The sequence below is a fragment of the Coptis chinensis genome, chromosome 5, assembly GCF_015680905.1.
Source record: "Coptis chinensis isolate HL-2020 chromosome 5, ASM1568090v1, whole genome shotgun sequence".
Taxonomy (NCBI): domain Eukaryota; kingdom Viridiplantae; phylum Streptophyta; class Magnoliopsida; order Ranunculales; family Ranunculaceae; genus Coptis; species Coptis chinensis.
Genome location: NC_141460.1, coordinates 79,633,628 through 79,646,461, shown reverse-complemented (window position 1 = coordinate 79,646,461; position 12,834 = coordinate 79,633,628). Strand labels below are relative to the sequence as shown.

Below are 12,834 nucleotides of genomic sequence, written 5' to 3'. Positions count from 1 at the left end.
CGTTTAATTTCGTCAGTCTAAGTCGAACGCTTTTACGCTCGCTTAGTCGTTACTATTGCTCCGACAAAATCTGGCGAAATTACCACGTTTAATTTCGTCAATCTAAATTGAACGATTTTACGCTCGCTTAGTCGGTTACTCGCGCTATGACAACATCTGATGAAGTTACCCCGTTTCGTTTCGTCAGTTATGCGTTGAAGCATTTTTTCGCTCAATCTAATTTTGCAAACTTAAAGTTAGCATTGGGGGAGTTTCATTCTATTTCGTGTCATATATATAAACCAACAACATTGTCAGTTTTACACAGGTATGTTATCAGACATCGCAACTATATTCAATTGCCAAAACATACTTTATTTTTATTTTCATCACAAGAATTTTTAGCTCTATGATATTACATTCACACAATCACATATTCATTGGTTTGGGAAACGTCAATGGTTCCTTATCAGTTTTTTGCTTATACAACTCGTACAACTCTTTCCATTTCATGCGAAACTATATGACAGCTTAATTATTTTTTCTAAGGCATTGTGCCGATCTTTCTACGAAAAAATTTCCGAGCAAAAATTTTCGACAGTTTCATTATTTTGTCTAAGGCAACGAGACGATCTTTCTGAGTGAATCTTTCCGGCAGCTTCATTGAGCCAATCTTCCTGAGCAAAATTTTCCGAGCGACACTTTCCGAGTAAAACTTTCCGTCAACTTCATTCTTTTTTTCTAAGGCATTGAGCCGATTTTTCCGGGCGAATCTTTCCGAGTTAAACTTTCCGACAGCGCTATAAGACATTGAGTTGATCTTTCTCAACGAAACTTCTTTCAGCTTCTTTCATTCTTCTACGACATTAATTGACACCTTGTTACGCAAAACTTTTTTCCGTCGACTCCTTGTGAATATATTTTGCTCGTACTACCGCCATTTCTCCGTGCGGCAAAAAAATTCGCATTACGTTAACTTTCCGAGCGGATTGAAAATTATCTTCACCTTATTTATTTTTTCCAAGGCATTGAGATCATGCGGAGCGAAACTTTTATTCGCGGTCTTTTCATGAATTTCTTTCTCCCGTCGTACCGCCGTTTCTACCTGCGACGACAAGAATAAACTTTTCGTCAGTCTTTCAGACTTAACCAAAATTTTACGATAACTAATAAAAAAAATACTAACATATCTGTTTCCGACACCACTTTGTCATATTCTCCGTACTTTTCTCCGTTTTCTTCGTCTTCTTCGACAGACCAAATTTAATTTTTATTGAAACTCAATAATTTAAGCTTAATATCCTAGCCGATCCAATTTGAAGCTGCTCGATCCTGAGCTAGATTATGCCGCAGTCTCGTGTATTCGCTATATCTGTCACCAATTCTTTCCACCTCACCAAATCTACTATCGTCATCGATTTTTAATATTCTAGATTATCTTTTGCCTGTATAATACAGTCGTTTCTACCTGTGGCACAAATCACAAACATACAAAAACTTTTTGTCAGATCAGTTCTTCATACCAAACAAGTCTAACAATATTGAGAGCAAACACGAAACACCTCCAGAACAATAAAAAAAGCGTACTTGAAAATTTTCAGAGATCAGACTGATCGTGTTCTTACAGACCGTATCTATAAAAAATGAATTTTTTTTTTCTCGTTACATGTGAGGAAGGGTTCACTTACATAAGTTAAAAAGTACCCGCATACGAATTGACTGGTCAACATTCAAATATACAAAAGCAGCAATAACAACATCAGCCATATTAACATATGAACCAACTTATAAGTGTTACTTTTTATTCTTTTTTTAATACGTACTCAAAAGCTTGTACACACAACACCCTCTCATCCATCTTTCATTCATTAACACATTAAACATCCCAACAACTTTGATACGTGGCATTTGCATCGGTTGATTTATCAACTACAGCTTCCAGTTATCATCGGTAGAGAAAGTTCAATTTGCATCTTCTCACGAATCCCACTAATTGATAAACAGACTAAATATGTTGGCACAATATCAATCGATCAAATTGTTCTACTAACATTTTCCTTTTCGTTATCTGTGCATAAACGTCTCTACCAATTTGAAATTTGATTTCCAATTTTCCGTGGCATGCTGCCTTGCCACGCCATATCATGCATCCTTGTATATATTTTTTTTTTACGTCTACTATTTTGCATATGGAGATTAGCTAGCACTTATATAATATTTCTTAGATCTAGTTTTACATTGTTGGTTGGATTCTTATCTAATCCGAATTCTTATCTATTCTGAATTCTAATCCGACTTCTTATCTCATCCGAACACTTTGAGTCCAATTTGTATTTAACTTCATTTTATTATTATTATTACTAAACTACCCCTACGTTTAATTTTCAAAGGTATAATCCAAGTATCGCTATTCCGTTGGCACGCATCGTCGAATTCAAATTTTCAGTATTATTACGTTGACGTTGCTCAGATTTTTCAGCAATCAATTTCGTTCGAATTTTTTTACTGTGCATTTTTCAGCCATTTTTTAACTACAATACATCCCATATACATTAGTTTGACATTATTTCGTTTCCGATAATTCACGATATTTTTTTTTTCGACAGTCAATTTTTGAATTATTTCTTTTCGCACGACACTTCGTTATACATTTCGCTCCTTTTTCTTTCTTCTTTGCCATATGAACTTTGTTCGCATGCCAAAGAGGGGGCGGTGTTTCGACCCCCACCTACGTGGCAAACGTCCATTAGTAGGGGTCTCCACTTTATTCGTTTAATCGACAGGGCTAAAGCCCAATTCGCAATATCATTGATCAATGTACAGGCCCATTAACTCATGTGTCTAAGGCTGAACCTTAGCCACATGGCTTGCCACTTATATACATTAATTTATGTCTAGATTCATTTTCTTATCAATGAGATAATTATCAATTAAGAGTTATGTTCAATTACGATTACTTGAGCTACAAGAAATCTCTACTCTACACATATAAATACAAAACTATTTTTCATAAAGAACTACGTTCTTGAGACTTGATCCCACTGATAATTTGGGTACGTAGGCAACCGCAAGGTACAGTCTCATCATTCCCCGATCACCATCATTTTTCTAATTACTTTTCTACGTTCTTCGTCTTTTTCATCAACACTTGGTGTTTTGATCATATTTGGTCGAAACATAATTGGCGCCGTCTGCGGTTCTTATGCAAAACCGACGATCACGTTCTACAAAAGTTATGACGAATACTCAACGAGCCTAAGTTCTCGATGCACTTACTGACGATCATCGCAAATGTGCGGTGCAAGGTCAACCTGGCGATATCGAACTACTCCCTCCTATTCCTTTTCAACATCCGATTGCATACGACTCGGCTACCGTTCCACGAACGCCAAATTATTCCATGATGGTGGTAGCTTTTCAGATCCGTATTTTGCATACGACCCGTATTATTACGTGACCCGGCTATCGAACTGATACAGATCTTGTGATCACACCTGTAAGTAATTTCGCCAATGTGCCGTTCCGCCACTATATGGTCCCAACTTTTCTCCATGATGGTGGTAGCTTTTCAGTAAGTTATAATCATGATAGTTTGTAGTCTTTGAAGAACTCCACTACCGGGAATGTCACCAATGAGCAGAATTCCATTACCTTTACTAGACAGTTAGACACCAAGAAACTTGTAGCGAGGTGGTCACTCCATTTTTAAATTTCTCTAATTCAGGAATCGCTTTTGTTTCCCACCTTTTAAGAATGCATGTGGGCACACTAAAGCACGATTGTGTATCGGTATCTTTGGGTCATTCTCAGGTGACACTAATGTGTTGAATTCTCACCCTGTCATTTTATGGGGTTTATGTATCGCTGTTATGGACATGCATATTTTTCAAACTAAACAAGATACCTCCAACATGCTGATTTACCAAAAAGTTACTACTGCCTTTAATCATGCGGTTATTAATTAAGAAAAAGCGAATGAAAAAAAGAAGATGATGCTTGGATTGTCGCTCATAAAGTCATAACTCATAAGTAGACTGGATCCGGACTCGTAGAGTGTTTGTTGATGTGTTATATTCTTCCTAATTTCTCTTAAAATGAAGCACTTATTTCAATGTTCTATCTATAGACTAGATACTTGGACCGAGAGGTTTATTACCAAAAGTTGTAACCATTTATGTCTTAGGAATGAACTTACAGGATTTTTCTTGTTGCCGGGGCATTTCAAGAGCAATCGGTTGAGTACTCGAGAACTCTAAGATTGCCTACGCATTTGCATGAGAGGTTAAGCTTAATAAGGAATGCAAAGATAAGGTTGGAAGAGAAAGGAATTACCCTATCAATAGCAGTAAGCAAATTATTCCTCTTCTGATTGTATTTTGTTGCCCAAATTTCTTCCTCCGTTTGCAGTTCTATCTTACATAAACTTCTTTCCTTACCAGAGAATCGCAGAAAGCCTAAATATGTCCGAAAAGAAAATTAGGAATGCTCTTGAGGTACTAAATATGGGAAATTAATTTTTTCGACAGTCATAATCAAGCTAGCACTATTTCCATCCTTTCCAAGTTTCCTTAAAAGAATACTCTCTCTTGCAGGCAACAAGTAAGGTATTCTCATTGGACAGGGAGGCCTTCCCATCTCTTAATCCTTTTAAAAGCATCGAGGGAACCAGAGAATTTAGGATTCTTGTAATTATCCACTTGAATCACACTCTTGACAAAATCAGTGGGGTATACCATAAGCCAAAATAAGGCTCCAACCAAATCTCCAAAGAACAATCATGAACTGCCTCCTTAACCACGAAGTGTCATGTCCACTGCGATTAATTGCTTGACACCAAACATTGCAACATTTCAGGAACCCGGCGTGCAAAGGTATGCCTTTGAAGATGCCTCTCAAACCACCTTCGGATCTTAGCAACATCCATTGGACCACCATACTTCACTCCCCACCGATGAATGAACATTACAATGGTTGTTCCACCCATTTCTGAAGCCACTTTAACATGAGTAATGGTCTATACTATAGTTTCAGGATCAGCCACCTCTCCTTCAAGCTCCCCGACACTGTTATAGACAAATCGAGTGTGTTTGCCTGCAAAATCAGGAAGTGTCTTCTTTTGCACAAATCTCTTTAACCAACCACGAACCCCAAAAAATTAAAAGTTTACTCCATTGGAAAGCAGAGGTACAGAAAGAGTGATTGAGTTGCAAAGCTTCAAAGAGAGGGATTGAGACATTGAGGTGAGAGAGAAAGTGTGGCAGCAAAACACAAGAGAGATAGAGATAGAGGGCGTGAGAAAAGTAGTAAAAGTGGAGAGTTTGTGTGGGCCAAGGGGGAAAAGTGGAGAGAGAGGAGAGAGAAAAAAAAGTTGCGTGAATTTGTTTAGGACTATTTTTTAGTGGAGAGAAAGAATAGGAAAGAGAAAAAAAAAATAAGAGAGAGAAAAGAGAAGTCACGTGTTGTTTTTAGGTCCTGATTTTATTTTGTGCGGACTGGTCCTGACTAGAGCAAAACTATATATATTCACCATGAATGGATTACACCCCCTCCCTTTCAAAAACCAAATAGTAGTGGCAATTAAGGCTAATAGCCCCCCTTGTGGAGAATCTTGCATCCGCCCCCCTGACCCTAGATCCAAATACATCTAATTATTTGTAATATCACTATTGGCTGCGCCACTGCGTGTTGGTAAGAATTATGCACTTAAGCGTGTTCAGTGATCATAGTTTCGAGATGGTGACCTCCTGAGAAATCTCATCGTGATAAAAATTCCACATTGCTAGAGGTCTGCAGCGGCAAAGTGCAGACAACATCAAGGTAATAGGTTAGGACGGATCGTTGATCTAGCTAGTACTGTGACGAAGTTCATTATTATATTGTTTTATTTATATTAATTAATTAATTTTTTCTTTGGGAGTTAATAATGAAGAAAGGTAGAAAACCATGTCCAGAATAATGAAATTGAACAAAAAGAATGGGCCTTGCAAACACGGAAGTTTTCATTAGGTGCACCACCAAATAAGTCCATGGATGGCCTTGTTTAGATGATACAAGTACAGTACAACTTTTCATTTTCTTATCATTCAATGGTAGGAGAGGAAGATGTATAATTTGTAACCTACGCTTTCTACATATAATTAGAGAGGTATGCAACTTATATGGAGTTCTTTAAAACGGATGTCTTTTTATCTTCCCGCTTTTCCTTATAAATTCACCATTCCGGAATATCACATTCTTCACACATTTGCTCTATCTCCAACTCATATGATATTTCCATGGCTTTCAAAATATTTGCTCTTCTATTAGCAAGTTCATACATCATGGGAGCTATTATTGTGTCGGCCAACAAACCTCTATTTAGGCCAGGGCACAACCTTAAAGCTAGGCTCTATGGCGAGGGGGGAGGAGATTGCTGGAACGCCGTACTACAGCTGAAGTCTTACACCAGTGAGATTATTATTTTCTTCTTGGATGGTGAGGCCTATCTAGGCATCCCATGTTGCCGCGCAATACGTATCATTACTCGCAATTGCTGGCCTGGTATGCTAACCTCAATTGGTTTCACATCCCAATTGGCTACTGTGACACAACATCAGCGTCTCCTGCAGGGCCAATTCAGACTCCTCTGCAGTCACCTCCAGATGTAGTTTAGTACGTCATTAGTGTTATAATGAAGTGTCTAGGTTAAGCTTTTATTCTTGTCTTTTACTTTGTGCTTGAAGTTGAGTTAGGGAGTGCTCATCTGCTGGTTGGCTTTGTTACGGTGTTATCGATGTCTTGGTACGACATTCTGCTTGAATAATGGTATTATTTGATCTTATATTAAGTAGCCTACATTTCTGTTTACATCTTTTTTTCGATCAAGCATTTTGTTATTGTTGAAAGCGGCAATAAATGTGCTCGCCATAGTCTGCAATGTTTATGCCCAAACATGTCTGCCATATTATTCGTTGGGTCGATTTAGATCACATTTGCACATTTCAATCATGTCCAAGGAGAAACAATTTGATGAGTGCAAGCGCAACAGCTAATGCCCTGAAACAGAGTCGAAGGTATGTGTCAATTACTCAATTGTTTAAAAACATGGGTTGGGCTTTGGGTTTGTGTAGCAAAAAACCATCTCGATCCATCCAATGGCAAAAGTTTGACTGACACGTTTTAGCAAAGCTTAATAGAATATGCCATTCCTAATCAAAACAAAAACCATTGTCTTTGTCTAGGTTTGCTTCATTGTTTGCCTTTGCTATACTCGATATAAACACTCTTCCATAATAAGAGTAGGATGAAGTAGAGGGTGTCAAAAGTGGTTTCTTTTCTTAAGCATGTGTTATATATACTTCATACGTTCACACTATCTGGATTACCTTGCCTCTTACAGGCTAATTGAAGAGGAAAAAGAAGATAAGGAAGGCTCAAAATCAAAGAATGACATCCGAAGTGAAGAGAAACAAGAAGAAAAAGAGGGGTCAAAATCAAAGAATGACCTGCCACGCGACATGATGGAGGAAATACTTTCATGACTACCTGTCAAGTCTCTTTTACGATTTAGGTGTGTAGCCAAAACATGATGTAGGCTTGTCACCTAAAGCAATCAAATTAAAGAACAACAAGAAAAATCTTAGACTCATGCTTCCAAAAAAACACTTGATATTTCAATTAGATTGTGAAGAATTTGATGAAGTAGTGATTCGTTATCCATTAAGACATGAAACCAAAATTTGGGTTGGGTTCACTACACCATAACAGGCTATTTGCAACGGCAAAAAACCGTTGCGAATAATTTTCGCAACGCTTTTTAAGCGTTGCAAATAGGGCGTCGGTAAAGTGTTGGAAATATTTGCAACGGTTTTTTGCCGTTGCAAACCAAATTTTCCAACGGTTATTAACCGTTGCAAAGTGACAATTACTAACGGTTAAAAAGCAAAGCAAGCGTTGCAAACCAAATTTTCCAACGGTTATTAACCGTTGCAGAGTGACAATTAGTAACGGTTAAAAAGCGTTGCGTAATTTGATTTGTAACGATTATTGATGATGCTTTAATTTTTTTTGCTTTGTAACGGTTTAAAACCGTTACTAATGTGTTGATATTGTAAAAAAAAATTATTTTTATTTTTTTCTTGCCCTAAATTTGAACCTCCTGGTTTCATATAGAAACAAAGAAAATTACCAATGCTTTTGCAAATAGGACGAAAGGAATTAATCAAAACAGGAGCATTTGTATTATGGTTTGATGACTAAATCTCAAAAGATAGTGAAAGAGGTAAAAGAAACTACCTCATCTATATAGCAACCAAATAAAAAATACAATTTTATGAAATCAAGTAAAATACAATTCTATACTCCCAAGCAAAGTTTTGTACATCCTGACAACTTCAGCTCCCTATCAAAGATCACAACAATAATCCACAATCCTTAAATTGCCAAATGAAGTCATAGTGCAACATGAAGATGAACAAGAGCTGCGAGAAGAAAAACAAACCTTCTCATATACCTGTAGTCAGAAAATAAGAAACCTTTTAGGCTTCGTATAACTTTTTTAGTAAGGAAATACACAATGGAACTATATGTATATATAGGAGGGATAAAGAGTAAGACTCATAGTCACTGTATGGTCCATAATAGACCCATATGAGGAGTCATAGCCAATCATGGAGTTGCACAACATCAGCCAACACATTTCAATACATCAGAATCGACAGCACACAATCACTTCAGATCAATAGTAAAATCACGAAAGAGAACAACAACTAAGCAACATACGAAAATGCTGATTTTCACTACTACCCAATAGAAAAGCAATCAGAAGGTCCTATTGCTCGTAAAGGGAAATCACTTACAGCAATTTCTCGCATCAAGTCGTGACCCTCACAATAAGGCCCCGAGATTCCTTGATCTTCGCGTTTTTTTTATCAATCGCACGCCCAGATTCAACATAAATCTACACGAGGAGAAACAAAAATGCCCAACACAACTCATTAGTAACCTTCCAAGAGAAATTACTTGTTAAAAGAGAAAATAGCTTTGTAATTTATTAATTCACGCTTACCTTCCTAGCAGATATAATCGTTTAGCGTTTTGATTAATTCTACACGAGCTTCAATATCGGGCATGTCATCTATATATTGCATAGCTTCTTTGGACCATAGCGAGAATAAAACTGTTTAACACCAAATAACAACATGGAACTAGATTTGAGATTTATATTATATTAAATCAATCGAAAAAAAAATGTACTGTTTAAATTTGGCCTCTTCGTTTGGACAATATGAGGATCCGTTCATTAAGAGTTTTCCAAGCACGTGCTCCGGAACAAAGTTGAATGATATCAATGACAGCTTTCTTAGTAGCAAAAACATTCTCAGCAAGTCTACTTTGTTTCTCTACATTCAATAAAGATTCAATTTGTGCATCCAAATTATCCCCTCCTTCCTGCACAGACAAAGAAACAATAGTAAAAAATGAGAAAGCCGAAATCTAGAAATAAATTGAGATCTATAACGAACAAACTTACCATTGAATCAAAAGTTTGAAAAGTAGATTTGAGAGAGAATAAAACCCTAGCTGCTGATGACAAGAAGACTATGGCATTAAAATCCTTTCACCACTAAGGGTACTACAAGACTATGGCATTCCAATATAGACCATATGAAGTGGTTTGTGTAATACATTAAATAATCCAAGATACAATGACATATTAGGCTATAAAATATCAAACATCTACACAAACCGACTATAGCATGACTAAGTAGCTAAGACGTTAAGTCGTCACTTCTATTAAGGTTTCTTATCAAAGCAAGACAGTAAGACCTACTAATTACACCAAGCTCACGGTGGAAGATATCTCAGAACGTCATAAATTTGATCTTTAAACCCTCGCTTCAACATCTCATCTGATTCATCCTGTCTCAACATAAAAAAATTACAATAAATAACCTGACTCCTAACCAAACAATAAATAATATCCGATAAGCAATGATATACATTCCATTGAGAATCGGAATATTGGTGCACCATATACCTATCCTCCATTTATGCAGCAAAAAAGACATAGATATCAAGGAAGGGATGAGCTGAGCCAAGCTTTTGGCACACCACAGTCTTACACTCACAGTGAAGGAAGTGAAGAGCTAAGCCATGTTGTTACCAACACACCACCGTCCTTCAATCACAGTCAAGGAAGACAGGAGCTGAGTCAAACACTTAATATGTAGGTTCTGTTCCCAACCCTGTTCAAGGACTCAATACGTTAAACATTTTCTTTGAATATTTCAAAACGCCTGTCCTTCTCCGTTGCGTCATTGTATACACGATCATACTGAACCATCCAGTGTTCATATATCTCCAACATAGAAGCCTCATTGAGAGTTCGAGAAGCAACTTGACAAGCCCATAAACTTAAAATGACTAGGACTATATTAAAAACATGGATTGATTTCCCGACTGAAGCCATTCGAGCAACTGAAACCAAGACTCGGAATTAATGTTTGTTATGGATGTGTTTGTAGGTGCATTTGAAGTCGAGTTATCCTTGAGTTTATATAGACAACTAACTTCATAAAGATTCTAAACATTCTATATTAAAGATATCGAGATTCAATTTACGTTGTTATTTAACTTTGATTAAGATAGAATGATTGAGTAGTAGTTTTATCATACTACTATTTCGATTCCAAAAGCAAAATGGTATTACGCTTGAAATGGCCATGGGACATGATGAACCAAAACAATAACAATAATAATAATAACAAGCAATTGCAATTTGAAACCCCTCCCATGACATATCATCATTTAAAAACTCAACTTATTATGTAAATTTCTTAAGTTATTAAACATGGGGGTATCACATATGTTCCAAAATATAAGTGATTCAAAGATATTAACAAAGCCTATAATTCAAAGATTATGAAACATACCAGTAGGGATGATTTGCTCAAACTTCCTTCTACTCTGTGGAGCTCCTTCTTTCACCATTGATCCCTATATATAAAAAATGTAAGAAAGAGAAAAAATGTAAGAAGTGTCGTGTACATTCAACATATCGCGTAAATCACCAATATTTCTTGCAATTCTGTACCGTGGTGGTAGATTCCACGTAGGAGGTCGTTGTTAATTCCCATTTTATCGAAAGTTGAAATTGGTTCGACTCCATGTGTGGTTTGAAATACTAAGGTCTCGTCGTCTGGTCCGTTTCGACGGGTGGTGTTGTTTCGAGCGGGGGCGGAAGAGGTTGCAGCAGCCATGGTAGGGAAATAGATTGCACTATCTGTGGAGTGCTACTTGAACCAGCAAATTTCGCGAAGCATCCGCTGATAACCGGGTCCTCCATCTCTTGCAAAAAGTAGGCGAACAAGAAAGCGAAAGGCATGGAAGTTGCTCTAGCTTCCAGATTGGAACGAACACCGGAATGCACATTCGCAAAAATATATAGCGAGGGAGGATAGTGCAAGTAACGGCGGATGTTGCTAGAGTCATGGGAGAATCACGGAGAGTCAAGATCATTGACGTGTTGGCTTAAATAATTGGATTTAGGAGCAAGCTGGGGAAGAAAATGAAGTAATAAACAAATACATGGGACGAGCAAAAAAATAATGCCATCTAATGATTCAGGGACTATTAACACCTACATCATAGCAATACTCCATGAGAGGATTCTCAGCTATATAGCAATGATCCTCTGTTGTGCCTTTCCAAATTAACACCAATATCTTTTTTGCGGGATCTTTGAACCTCGAAGTTCATTCACTATTGTACCAAAGATCATAACTTTTAGGTTCGGGTCGCATCATAACTTCGAGAGAGAACTAGAACAAGAAAAGTAACCAAAGAAGACTTACAAAATTTACAAGCTTTGAAGCCATAACTTGAGCTGATTTTAATGAGACAAGCCCATCTTCAGCACCTGCAACGACCAAAACCAAAAGTTCTTTCATCGACTTCAATAAAGCTTCTACAGTTTGTGACGAGAGGATAGTTTCATACAATAGCCTGCCTATATAAGATTATATATGCATAATAAGATTCTTTCTTATTATCCTTAGAGCTGATTTAAGAAAATTCCTACCCAAGAGGGGAAAGGTCATAATAGGCAGCCCTCAATCCCCATTTGAAAACTTTAAAAGTTTAAAGACCCACTCTTAAAAGTAGAAACAAAACAAAGCCATTTGCCTTACCAACCAACTCTACATTCATTTCAGACTAGATGAAGAAGAAGGCGATGAACAACAAGCATCATCGCAGTAGAACACTCACCATGTCCTTGTTCTTCTTCCTCCTCTTGCAGGTGCTCCCTTACGCGAATTGCCCAGGGAGTCATTCATCCTTAACACCACCTAACTAGAGCTTCAAGCCATCCATGGCGGTCACCCATAGTGGTTCTTCTTGTTGCTGTGTTATCATCGCTTTCTTCTCCTTCTACATCCACCGGTGTGCTCGTGATATTCACATGGATGGTATGGGAAGTGTCCGCTTAACTGAGAACTTAACCGGGCCGGTGCCTCGTGGCCTTGATCCTACACATTGAAACTTTTCCAACATTTCTATACTCGGTTTGAAAGGGTCAAGATTGGGAAAGAATTGCTAGAATGTGATGTGTGCTTAAATGAATTTGAAGAAGGCGAGACTCTTAGATTGCTCCCTCGGTGCAATCCGTCTTCCATCCGAGTGTATCGACTGGTTGACTTCTCACACTACGAATATGCGTAGAGCTAACCTAGAGGTTCATAGTCCATCGGAAACAAGCAGTGCCCGGATTATTGGGCCTCTTCCAATACCATAAAAGAAAATATAGCAGAGTTCAAAGACAAAACATCAAAAGTTCAAAACCAAGATTGCTAATTAGTAATCAATAAAGCATCT

At 37.5% G+C, this 12,834-nt stretch overlaps 2 long non-coding RNA genes across 2 annotated transcripts; both read right to left on the bottom strand.

The window, feature by feature from the left end:
* Nucleotides 1–8,175: 8,175 nt before the first annotated feature.
* On the bottom strand, nt 8,176–8,751 carry LOC147499136 (uncharacterized). The gene is made up of 2 exons (XR_015194422.1): nt 8,575–8,751; nt 8,176–8,470 (listed from the first exon to the last, which is right to left on the bottom strand). It is a non-coding gene; the product is annotated as an uncharacterized LOC147499136 (long non-coding RNA).
* Nucleotides 8,752–9,807: 1,056 nt separating this feature from the next.
* LOC147499135 (uncharacterized) lies at nt 9,808–11,261 on the bottom strand. The gene is made up of 3 exons (XR_015194421.1): nt 11,054–11,261; nt 10,893–10,956; nt 9,808–9,879 (listed from the first exon to the last, which is right to left on the bottom strand). It is a non-coding gene; the product is annotated as an uncharacterized LOC147499135 (long non-coding RNA).
* Nucleotides 11,262–12,834: the final 1,573 nt, after the last annotated feature.